Below are 13847 nucleotides of genomic sequence, written 5' to 3'. Positions count from 1 at the left end.
TTATTAAAATCATTTAATTATGGTGATTTACTTTATTTTTATCCTTACAAAGAAATAGACTTAGCCTCAAAATAAATCTGAATTTCAACAGAACTCTGTCCTACTTTTAGTCCCAATCTACTGGAATACAATGGATCAACAGAGTATTTTGTTCATTGTCCTTCCTCAGAATAGATGCGGTACAAACATCTCAAAGAATATATTTTTGGAATATTAGAACAACCTCTTTTTGTTTTGTTCTATCTTGTTTTTTCTTGAATGAATGGGAAAGAATATGGAGGGGGCATACATATATAAACACTGGCCATTTATTGAAAAAACTGTTTAAATACATGTAATTCTTTATCTTACAATGTAATACAATAGCTGAATTTGAAAAAAATATGTTTCTTTGCCTACTCTTAGCTATTCTGTGCACTCTGTACATTCAGCCATTTAAAATGTCATTTTAATTTACATAAGAATGAGTAGGTAATGTGGCCAGGGAATTCTTACATAATACTATTATTTCAATATCACAATCCTCTCTGGACATGATTGGAAAGCGATGCAACAGAAATTGAGGAGCTAGAGAGACAAAGTAACAGTGGTGGTTACCAGGGCTGTTCACTCCCCAGGAAAGGAAAAGCTAGGCAAAAGCACACATGCATACACACTCAAACGTATGCATGTACATGCACACACAACAAGATAACTTTCTTTACATAAAGCAGAAAGAAAGCAGGATAAATACTGTTGTCAATTCCAAGATCGTTCTGCATTCAACTTGCAAAATATTTTACAACCCAAGCAAAATCTGGCAATAGGATAGGATGTCGCCTTTTAAAACACTCACTGGTTTCACTTTGAACTCCTGTCAACAATGGTTACTTATAGGGAAACATTTTCTTCCAAATTCAATTTCCACTGAGTGATCAAAAAGACATTTTTAAAACAAGTAGGATGCAGGGATAAAGGTCAGAAGGAGGAGGGTTGAAAGAGCCTAGTTTGCATTGTATCTCTTTTCATTCTCTCCTTCAAAGGGAAACAATAATGGGTGACCTTTCCCCAGTGAAGGACCTAAGGAATCTGCAACCTCATGTACATTAGTGAAATATTGTTGATTTCTTTGGGAACTTGGTGATGGCCACATGTGTGAGTTAGAGGGAAATAGTTTCCTAGACACCTGTGTGGGTAAGATTAGTGATACTTAGGCTCTATATTAATGTTCTTCAGAATCCATTGCCCAAATAATTTTCTTCTCTGTCCTACTACCCACTATACACATGAATCTGCAAGGGACCAAATACATACTGAGTAATTGAGTAACACAGATATTACTTAAATGTGTAGCTTCTACATAGAGGAAAAGTTTGAAATCAATATATGCAACATAGATTCTTAGTATGCTTGATCTAGATTAAATATTGAACTAAATCAATATATGTGGAAATATAGTTTTTATACATATATTAGTATTTATTTTTAGCACTAATAGTACATTTAAAAATATTCACAAAACAAATACAATTAATGTGAACATATCTTACCATCTGAATCAGATTAACTCTGGCTACACTAAAGGACATTTCTTGATCTAATATACAAATCAAACATGAAAGAAACTGCAGCCACCAGTACTTTGGTATAATTATATTATTTTGATATACATTTGATATATAATTATAAACAAATAATAATATAAAATAACAATGTAAAATCAAGAACAAGATTACAATGACAGCTAAAATAATGTTTATTCAATACTGTACTAGACATCATAGCAATTGAAATGAGACAACTAAAATGAAGATCAGGTACAAAATTTGGAAAGGAAGGAAAATACCACTTTTCCCAGCTGATAAGCTTATTTACATTAAAAATAATCCATAAGATTATTTGATTACAAAGAGTTTTAGCATTGTTGCTAAATAAAAGATCAATATAAAATTTTAATTACACTTTATATACCACCCACAGTTAGAAAGTGTTATCAAAAATACCTACCAGTCACAATATTAGTGCATAATATGAAGTATCAGGAATAAGTCTCCTAAAAGTTATCAAGACTACTATGTAAGTACTATAAAACTACTTTAAAATATATTAAAAGAAGCCTACATAAATATATATACTGTTATATATAACAATTAATATTTATATTGTCAGCATTGTATTATATATTATCTATAATATATGTTGTTGATTATTATATGTTAATAAATTATATAATTAATATAATTGTATGTTGTATAATATTATTACTAATTATAAATTTTATACATATATACATATATATACATTAATTATCAAGAATAAGTTTCCCAAAAGTTATAAAGAGTAAGTAAGTACTATAAGTAAGTACTATAAAATTACTTTAAATATATTAAAGGAGATCTATACAAATATGTACATGATTATATACTATTGTTGTTTATATTATTTATATTATATTATTATATTATATATCCATGCACATCTATTTTATAAATAGGAAGTTACAATGTATTAAAAAGATTACTTCTACTCAGATTGATTTAAAAACCAATGCAATTTCAATTAAGAGGGGTGTTTTTGTGAACATATAAAGTTGACAATACCGTGGATATCAGGAGGCTAAGGTTTGAGAAAAATGAAACCACTTCTAATTATACAAGACAACCTCTTCTTGATTATAAGGCCAAACTGATGAAAATCTGTCTGATCTTGGCAGAGATAAATAACCAGAGAACAGCACGGAAAGCTCGGAAATAGACCTAAATAAACTTGAAGTATAATATATAAAGAATTTACATTGAAGAATAGGGAATAAATTACGGACCACTTAATAATGCTGGGACAATGCATTAACTATACAGAAAACAAGTTAAAAAAAAATCCTTATTTCTGGGCTTCCCTGGTGGTGCAGTGGTTAAGAATCCGCCTGCCAATACAGGGGACACGGGTTCCAGCCTTGGTCCGGGAAGATCCCACATGCCGCGGAGCAACTAAGCCCGTGCGCCACAACTACTGAGCCTGCGCTCTAGAGCCCGTTAGCCACAACTACTGAGACCATGAGCCACAACTACTGAAGCCCGTGCACGTAGAGCCCGTGCTCCGCAACGAGAAGCCACCTCAATGAGAAGCCCGCGCACCGCAAGGAAGAGTAGCCTCCACTCACCGCAACTAGAGAAAGTCCACGCACAGCAACGAAGACCCAACGCAGCCAAAAATAAATAAATGAATAAATAAACAAATTTATTTTAAAAAATCCTTATTTCATATCATTAACAAAAATCAATTCTGCATGAAACAAAAAGATAAACGTAAATGAAAAATAAACTTTTAGAAGAAAGTATAGAGAACATTTTTAGGATCATGAGGTTGGGATAATCTCTTTTTAAAGGATTAAACAAAGAGTGTAAACCATAAAAGGGATATTTGATAAATAGAAGAACCTCTGTTTATTAAAAGTCATGATAAATAGAATAACAAATATGTAAAGACAAACCCAAAATTGGGAGATATTTGTAATACTTACCAGTGAAAAGATTTCAGAATATACACAGAAATCTAACAAATCAATATGAATAAAGGCAATCTGCATTAAAAATAAGCAGTGTTTTCAGTGTGAAATAAGCAGTGTGAAAATAAGGTAATCTGCATTAAAAATAAGCAGTGTGAAAATAAGTGTTTCACAAATGTGGGAAAAGAAATGGCCAATTAAAAAAGAAAATACATGCTCTTTTTGAATACTAATCAGGTAAAATTAAAACCACTTTTAATTAAAACCACTTTTCATTTCACACACAAAACATTGGCAATATTTTAAAACTCTAAGAATATTGAGAATTGGCAAGACTATGGCACAATCATAACTCATACACTGTTGGCAGAGATACAAATTGGGCAAAAAATTTGGAAAATAATCTGGCATATTTTAGTAATGTAGCTTTTTTGTAATCTATCCATTTCACTGTTAGATATATACCTTATAGAAATTCTTACACACAGGCACCAAGACACAGTACACAGGAATGTTTGTAGCAGCACTGTTCATGATATTCATAAACCTAAAATCATTCAAATGGCCATCAATATTAGAGACAATAAATATACTATTGATAAGTTCATATATTGGAACACTATACAGCAGTGAAAATGAACTACAATTATATACAACACTATGGTTGAATCTTTCAAATATAATATTGTGCAAAAGACACAAGTACTTTTCCATTTATATTGCTATGAAAACTGTCTAAGCATACATAAATATTTGTTAAAACTATAAAACAAAACAAAGGGCTGAGGGACACAAATATCAGGATGACAATCCATTTATAATAAAGAGAACTACAGTCACAAAAGGGGCAAGTGGAGCTTCTAAGATACTGTTATATCTTAAGTTAGATGATGGGTACACTGATGTTTATTATAAATTTCATTTCTTTAAGCTGTAAATGTAATTTATATACACTCTTTGTATAATATATTTCAAAATACAAAAATTTAAAGAAAAATCTAATTGTAGTATATGTGTAGATTCCAAATTTAAATATGCTAGACTACTTCACATCTTGGTTTCTTTTTTATTTCAAATAACATTTGTTTATAATAAAACCACATTGATTGTACAAATTTTGGAAATACAGAAAAGTACAGGCAAATATACTATATTTAAAATCCCCTTAAACCACATTGCACAGATAGAGGCATAGTCAATATTTTTATGGTTAAATTGTGAGCCATTTAAAATTTAACAAACTTTAAAATTTGTTAAAACAAATCTACCACACAGAAGAGCTCCAAAAAATTTAAGTAGCTATTCCCTGGTCAAGGAAATGGAGTTTATCTCCAAATCCTCTGAGTGTAAGTTGTACTTGGTAACTTGCTTTTTAAGAGTGGAGTATGAAAGGGAAAAGTAAATTTACAGTGGAGACACTTGGCAAACCCTACCTTTGCCAGGTGATCAAGGCGAACATCATGAGTGAACATTTGCGTGGATTTTTGATAGCATGGCCCCTTGATATGATGTGATGAGGATACGATGGCATTTCACCTCTGTGGTCTTCCTCCCCAAAACCCATAACCCCCATCTAAATATGATACAAACCTTAGATAAACCCCAGTCGAATGACCTTCTACGAAACACCTGAGCAGTACTCCTCAAAACTGTCAAAGTCATCAAAAACAAGGAAAGTCTGATTAACTGTCAGAGCCCAGAGCAGCCTAAGAAGACATGGGGACCAAATTCAATTTGATATCCTGGAAGGGATCTGGGAAAGGAATCGCCATTATGGGAATGTTAATAAAATCCAAATAAAGTATGGGGTTTAGTTTATAGCAATGTACCAATATAGGCTTATTAATTGTGAGGAATGAACCACACTGATGTAATGTCTTAACAATAGAGGAAATGGGGTGTGGAGCATCTGAGAGCTCTCTGCACTATCTTTACAACTTTCCTATGAATCTAAAACTATTCTAATACAAATAATTTTTGAAAGAAAAAAAATCAGCATCACACAAGACATCATGTTTTCCTTTTGTTATTATATTTTCATTGAATATATTAATTCCTACCTACTCTCACATCACAGTTTAAACCATCACTTTCTCAGGGAAGCTTTTCCTGGCCTTGCATGATTTCTGCTTGTTCTATTATATGCTCTCATAGTACTGTCCCCTCTAGTGCCTTTTCAACTTTTTATTTATTTCAGTGATCAACTGATTAATATTTGATTTCTCCACTGGATGGTAAGCTCCATGAAATCAGTCATACTGTCTGCTTTTGATAACCATGAAAGCTTCAGAATATGACACAAAACTGGCTTAGTAAATATTTGTGAATGAATATAAGAACCCAGAAAGGGGAATGAAGTGATCTTAAGAGCATAGGTTTTTCATCTTGTTAATTCAGACATCTAGCAGCCCATGAAGTTAGAGTACAACGAGCTATAGAAAGTTCATGCCTTTGCCAGATGAAGCAGGAAAGACACTAAAAGGATCTTCACAATCTTTTTCACAGTTTCACAATTTACAATTTCTTTAACTTTGTAGTTAATAGATTATTGGTATAGTCACATTAATTGTCCTCAGACCAAAATGTTGGAGCCAGAAGTTCCAGGTTTCAGTTTGCCACATGGTACATGGTTCCAGACATGGGAAATGATTACACAAATGAGAAACAGGTTTCTTTTATATTCTTGGATAGATATTCTTAATGGACAGGAACCTATAACCCATATTGTCATCTCAGAGCTATAAAACCTCTAACCAAAAGCAGTGAGGTCAATGCAGTGCTCATTACCTCCATAACATTTAAGGAACCACCGTCAGGAAACACAATATCTATATCGAGAATGCTTCACATTAACATTCTAAAATTTTATAGGCTAATATTGACTTAAATTTTTAAAAGTCAGCACTGGGTATAAAATAAGACTTTAAGAAAATCCTTTGTAGCATACCTTAGGATGTAAACACCTGGAAAAGTAAAAATGGCATGGTAATAAAAAATATATTTGCTCACGTAAGTTTCTCCTATAAGCATGTTCACAATTAAGTTATATTTGAAGTCATTCTGGTGATTTCCCTGGCCATTTATGGCTTTTAGTGTAATTCTGGAACATAAATATATCACCCCAGCAGTACCTGAACAAGCCTAAGAATTAGTACACACTTTTACTCTCTTACTCGGAAAGAATGGAACATAAACAGCTATAATTTTATAATTCATAGTAATTACACAACTCTAGAATGCCTTTAGATTTAATCAGGATTCATTTCCTCCAGGAATCCTTTCTTGGAAGCCAAGGAATTTACATGTTTAGAAATGATACATTGTGCTAGAAACAGGCACAGGGATGCCCTGCACCAGAAAGTTATTCCGGAAGTGAAAGGTTAAAGGTATGAGCCACTGACTGATGTATCCTTAATTTTCAAAACCCCGTTTTAAAGTTGGGCAGGCAGTTTTTGGTTTTGCTTTCTTCTAACATTCCTGGACTTCAAAATGAACTCAGCTTTTGGGGGGGGCTAATGAATTTGGAACTGAATGATTTACCAGGCAAGCTTCAGTTCCTGAAGTGCCTGTGCATGCCTGCATGTGTGCAGGAGTATATGCATTTTCAGGAAAGACTTTGAGGATTTCTATTTGTGATAGTAGAAATCAGGTCAACTTTGCTTTCAAATATGCACATGTAATCTTTTGAATAGGCATTGTTATTTGAGCATCACTGATTCAGAAAACATCAACTGAATGTTACTGCAAAGTAAATCATATTGCTTTCTGTGTCCCATCAACCAGGAATGATTAGTTCTCTAGGTTCACAGACTCTTAGAAATATGATACAAATTCAAGGAGTAGGAATCTTCCTTTGAAATATAAGCATCATCAAAAGTCTATCTCTCCAGACAATACTTAGTTCAGTGGCGGGACTGTTAAACTTAAATCTAGATATGTCTGCAAGGCTGCTCCAGGTAATATTTTTGCTGCTTTGAAAAGAATTCCAATTAGCATTGATTTCCAATAACCTGAAAATCTATGACACCTCCCTACAGGCTCAAGTTGAGGGTGGCAAACCTTGGTTGGTTTTTCTGTACCTGGCTTCTTTTAGAAGCCTAGCAAAGCACATTTCCACAGGGTGGGAAGAAAGCCCAATGCACATTAAGCAAGTCATAAAGATAAGACTTACTGTTTCCAGAGGATTGGTAATTTTCTATGACCTGAAAATGGAAACCAAAATAACATTTGAGCATCCTGACTTGTTTGATGGTAACACTTGGGTAGTCTTTGATGGAACTGGGTCATGCCCTTAAGGATTATGCTTTCTAAACTGGAGACAATATATTCAAAGAAGCTGCAGATCTATGTTTGTTTGATTTTTTTTTATTGTTTATTTGTTTGATTTTTTGGGGGGCTTTCTTTCAGAGAAATTGAATCTGTGACAAATATAATTTTATTTCCTTCCCAGGCTTTCTAATCTAAATCCATACATTATAAACTGAGTTCTTCAAAGCTTAAAAATTGACAAGATTCTAAGAAAGTAAATGCATTTGGGAGAAAACATCTCTCTTAATACAGGTTTGGCCAAGATAGTAGCAATGAATCACTAACACCCAAATGTAAGAGTTTTTGGACAGTGTGTGGGACCTACATTTTATCTTCCTTGTAGACTGGAGGTGCTATTTAATAATCCCTTTGGCAGCTCAAAAAAGATCCATCCAAATAGGATCAAAAGAATTTCTTGCCCTTACATATATTTTATTTCCTTTCAACTATTTATTTGCCTTAAGAAAATGTCTTGTGTTTCATCAGTAAATGTGTTCTTGTCTGCCTTGCTCTAATAATACATTAACAATGAATTTATGACACATGGATAAGCTCTAATGACTTACCTGTTGTAGAAGACTTTGCCTTAAGTCATTTTATTTCAAAGGCTATAATATTTTGATACCAAACTAGGGAAACATTGTTAAACTTTAAAAAAGAAAGATTTATAAAAATAAATTCACAAAATGTCTTCTTAATCCTGATCTAAACTGTACTATTATATCCTGTTCATTGAAATCCAGATTCATTTCTCCAACTTCCAACTAGAAATCTCCACAGAGATGCGATTTATTGTGTCCACATCAGAACTTTCGATTTCCAAACCCAAATCTGTTCTTCCAACGGCCACTGCCAACTCACCAAATGGAAACAGTATTCTCTCAGTTTCCAAATCCTGGAAGCTGTTCTTGATTTTTCTTTTTTCTTACTCTTTCTCAAATCCAAATCATCATCAAGTTCTGTCAAGTCTATTTTCAAAATGTATTATGCCCACTTCTCTCCATTTCTACTGATATGACCCAGGGTTCAAGGTACCATTATCCCTCCAAGGATTGCTGCAGTTGTCTCCTACTTAGCATCTGCTTCTATTCTTTAGAATTCTCCCTTACAGTCCATTAAATCTGCAGAAGCCAGGGTGGTCATTTAAAAATATAAATCAGATGTTTCCTCTCGCCTAAGTGAAATGTCAGCACTGTCTTCTCATTGTATTTGGAATAAAGTCTATAGTCCTTAATCTGGACCCTGACAATCTCTCAGAGGGTGTTTCCTACCACAATCGTCCTCTGCTCCGTTGTTCCAGGCACGCAGGCCACTCTGCTGCTCCTCAAACAGTGCAGCTTTGTTCTCACCTGAGGGTTTTTGCTATAGTTGTTCTGTTTGCCTGGAGCTCTCTCATCCCAAGATCTTCCCTGATGGCCACTCTACGCAATTCACTCCACATAAACAAGCCCCAACTCATTCCCTGTCCCCCTCAATCACAGCATTCTGTTATATTCTCCTCATTGCATTCATCTCTCTCTCTCTGAAATTATCTTGATGTGTTTATATGTTTAGTTGCTGTTTCCCTTCAGCCCCTGGAATGTAAGCTCCATTAGAACAGAATTTGTTTTTAAAGTCCACTATGAATACCATGTGCATAGCACAGTGTCTGGCATATATATTAAATATTAAAAACATATTTGTTAAACGATGAACTAATAAGATACCTCACCTTTAGTACCAAGAGCAGTGCTACACATAAGGGCCCTTAATTACTTTCAGAATTCACAAATCCATTGTGAGTAAATTCACAGTGACTTATGACAATTTTCAGTTAGCTTGAGGATGAACATTTTATCAGACACTCTTTCTCCTGCTTGAAAACACCAGTTTGAGTTTTTCAAAGTACCCTCCCTCAAAAAGAAAAAGAAAATGTAAATAACCAAGTGTTATAATGCTTTTTAAGCATTATAACCTTGGGGGAAAATGGTTTATATAAAACAAATCTAATAATACATACTGAGCTCTGTTTGTAAATAAGAACTTCAGGTACTTGATTTAATATCCATTTGGTTTCATGCACATCTTTATTTACTGTTGTTATTTTTATTTTGTGGAACATCTTTGTTGCCCTGCATGTGTTATTTATGCCTGGAAGCATGCAGAAAGCCCCTACTGGTGGCGAGAGGTGATAAGCTATTCCACAGCCAGGTGACTAGACATCTAAATATGGCCTCAATAAGTCAGAAGTAAAACAGAAATAAAACAGCTACACAAACAAGAGTTTTGTATTTTTACCACGCTAAAGAAATCAAAACACATTTTACTGCCTGAAAACATACCTCGTATGTAAAATCTTCTCGAATGCAATAGAGAAGATTTTGGTTTTTAATTTGATTTAAATATCACCAAACAGGCTCTTTAAAACAGAAGTCACCAATACATAATATAAGCCAGAAGTGTCACTGCTGTAGAAGATTATATCTTATTCTTTGTTTCAACCAAAGAGCCTACTAATTCAAGATCCACAGACAAAAGTTCACAAGTTCTTAAATGCATATTGGACACAGTCACATGCTTCAATGGATGAGATGTTGATAGCTGGGGAGATTTTGCAAGTATGGGACACAGGGTACATGGGAACTCTGCACCTTCCACTCGATTTTGCTGTGACTTTAAAACTGCTCTAAAAAAAAATAGTCTATTAAAAAATCTTGCAGATGGGTTATGATTTGGGAGAAACACCTTATAGCATACTGGAAAAGATCACTGTTACATACATACACACATATAACATACACACACACATGGATATCCTTAATGATTATCTCCAATTTTCATATGGTGAAATTGAGTCTCAGCAAGGACACTAAATTCTTACAGACAAACAGGAGTCAGGTTCCAAATTTCAATTGATTCCTACATGCCTACTCCTTTCTCTGCACCAGTTATTCTCGGGGTATTTGCCTCAATGTCATTTTTTCTTGTGTGTTACATTTGATGATTGTACTTAATTCTATTTACTCTTCCTAGGTTAAACCAATAGATATCAACATTGCCTCTTACTTCAACTATTAAAAGAACAGAATTCTGGAAAAATATTTTGCTATATCCTTTTTTTAAATTATTGACAGAAGATACCAAAATTTTTATTTTCATAGGAAAATTTTTTTCATGTAGGCCTCTTCTAACATTTACTGGTCCCAGATCCCCAAGAACTACTGTCCAGTGTAACCTTTTCTTTTTTCTTTTTTCTTTAAAAAATAATATATTGACCTCATAATGATCCTTTTAGTTTGCCCATAGGAAGTATTGGAATTTAAACTGTTGGATAAAAAGTAGTTTGTCAGAGAACACTGATTCTAACATTATTTATGTTTGATGACAAACATATTTTCTTAGGATTTTCATAATTTATAAAGATACTAAGATAAAGTCCTAATGAAAAAGTTAATGGATAAAAATATTTCAGAAGAAAATACTATAAAATCTACTTGTATCATGAGAACAAAAGAATAAATCTTTACTTAAAGAAAATATGTTTAATATTTTAAACTCATTAAATTCATACCATACCTATTATAATCAGGCCAAGAAGGAAACTCATATGTTCCCACGAGTCGACTGATTTTCCTATGATATTTAAATGAATGGGTGGAGTATTATAGTCATAAATAAGATCAAAGTGTACTATTCATGTGCTGGGATTAAAGTTCTGCTGTTGCTGTGAAGTTAATCATCTTCACAATTATACAATCACAGGAAGAACTTTGAGTATTTTTTTAGAGGGAGAAGAAAAACCCCTAAGGCTCCTTATCTTCACACTTGCTAAAAGAGTATCTGTGAAGAAAAGAAAAGTAGCTTTTTAACTACACATTCTTGGGGAACCCGTTGGACACCATGGGCATTTAAGAACCACGGTGAAAATGAAGAAATAAAAATATCCTGGATTGCAGATATAGGTTTTTCTTGAGGGTAAAATTACTAACAGAAGACAAGACCAAAGACAAGTAAAGGTTAGTTCGGATAAAGAGTCCTTACATTCCACAATATAGCAATCATCCATAGAATATGTATTTCTATTTTTTTGAAAAAAGAAAATGATGACCAAAAGGAAAAAATAATCCCTTGTCATTTCCTTACCTTATGAATGATAAAGGAAAAAAATAAAGCATAAAGTTAACTTAAAAGATCATTTCCCATTCATAGTTAATTAATCCTCAGATAAGAAGAAGCTGCTTTCATATTCAGTCTATAAAGTAAATGTCCTGGTGATACCAAATTAAAAGGAGGTATATTGGATACTATGAATTATTCACAGGATAGTCTCGAGGGCTGAAGAACACACTATTAATTCAGCTTTAATATTACAATCCAACTGCAATAAACAAGATCCTTTTTCTATAGATCTATGTGAGCAATAACCTATTTTTAAGAAAATAATTATCTTGGATTTAAAATTATTTCAAAAATCAAGGATTAAACTGATAACTTCTATAAACATTAAAAAAAAACATTAAAAAAAAGCAAAAAAAAAAAAAAGAAAGAAAATTACCAATCTGCTTGAAGCATGTATTAAATTTTCTCTTCAATTCAATGCACATTTTTGGCCACAAAATGTAACAAACATGGCCCCTTATCAAGCCTATTTAAAGGTGGAGAATCTGAAGCTCTGAACAATTTAGCATGTCTACATAAAAACAGTATTTCTTGAAATTTTTCATTTCCAAGTGTTCATCTTTTAAAGAATATTCGCTTAATTAAAAATTTAAAAGTTGGGTAGGAAGAACAGTTAGATAAGTATTGGGAGTATTGATTCTGCTGCTGTTAAGTAATTATTTTTGGTCAGGTTTACTCTGGGCAGCTGAAGCCCAGGAGGCCAGATGAGAGTAGGGTGCTTATCTGCATGCAGCACCACGTCCCCAATTTACTTCACTCTTTGTATTGTTCTTGCCTCCCAGAGTCTGAGGTACCTCACTAGCTGATGTGCAACTCTAAGAGAAAGGAATAAGCAAAAAACTGAAGAAATATGTCATTGACAACAGGCTGAAGTAACCAGGAAGGGCCTAGATACAAAAGCTGCTTGCAAAGGTGACCCTCTGCTAAGCAGTGAAGGCATCTCTTACAGCCTAGAGCTGTGACACCTCCTTAATATCAGATGGAAGCATCCCTTCCAGCATGTGATGGGGGAAATTGCCCAGGACTTCAAAGGAGATCTGTGCTTCCAGAGCATTGCTAGTGGTGCTTTGCAAGAGCCAAGTGAGACCTAGCTGGTGGGTCTCTGTGATGACACCAACCTGTGTGCTTCCCACGCCAGTTATGCAAGGATCATCCCAAAGACCTTCAGCTACAGAAGGTGCTTAAGATCCGTCATGATAGGGAGGCTTCTACTATCAAAATAAAACAAAGTAAAACAGAAACTAAACGTCTTTTCCTCCTGCATCAGTAGGATTTTTGATGTTATTATTCACAGGGTCAAAAGATAACCAAATACATTATGCCAAATAGGAAAATAGGAGACAGAGTCAGATATTATGACTTTCTCATTTAATTTATGTGTGGATTTTTAATATACATGTGGAGCCACAAAGCACTAATAATTGCAAGTCAGAATATTTCAGTGAACAATATTCCCTGCTTGCCTCAGCTGTACCTAATATGATAAAGGAGAAGCTGGTGCCTGATTCACTTAATATTAATTAAAAATCATGTGAACAGTATGCTAAATCTGTAACTGTAACATATATATTCAAATGGTTTTGAAATACTGGGCACTGTGCTTAGTACAAGAGTATTGCTCTCAAGAGGTTAGTTTTTTTAGCATATATTAAGCATATAAATCAAGTTATATAAAATAGAGTAATATATTAAGTGCCAAATGAAGTATACATATAGAGTATTCAGAAGTGAGAGCTACTTTCTGGGAAAAAACAGAAACGAAATTTGTTTTTACAAAGAGATAAAGTACAAAAAGGATTGAAACTAAAGCATAGGTGAAAGAATTAGAAAGATGTATTCAAGATAAAGTGTTCTTGCAATTCTTAATAGACAGGCCAGCTCATCTTAGGGAATAATC

Source organism: Eschrichtius robustus, chromosome 14 (assembly GCF_028021215.1).
Source record: "Eschrichtius robustus isolate mEscRob2 chromosome 14, mEscRob2.pri, whole genome shotgun sequence".
Taxonomy (NCBI): domain Eukaryota; kingdom Metazoa; phylum Chordata; class Mammalia; order Artiodactyla; family Eschrichtiidae; genus Eschrichtius; species Eschrichtius robustus.
Note: the sequence above shows the minus strand (reverse complement) of the source record.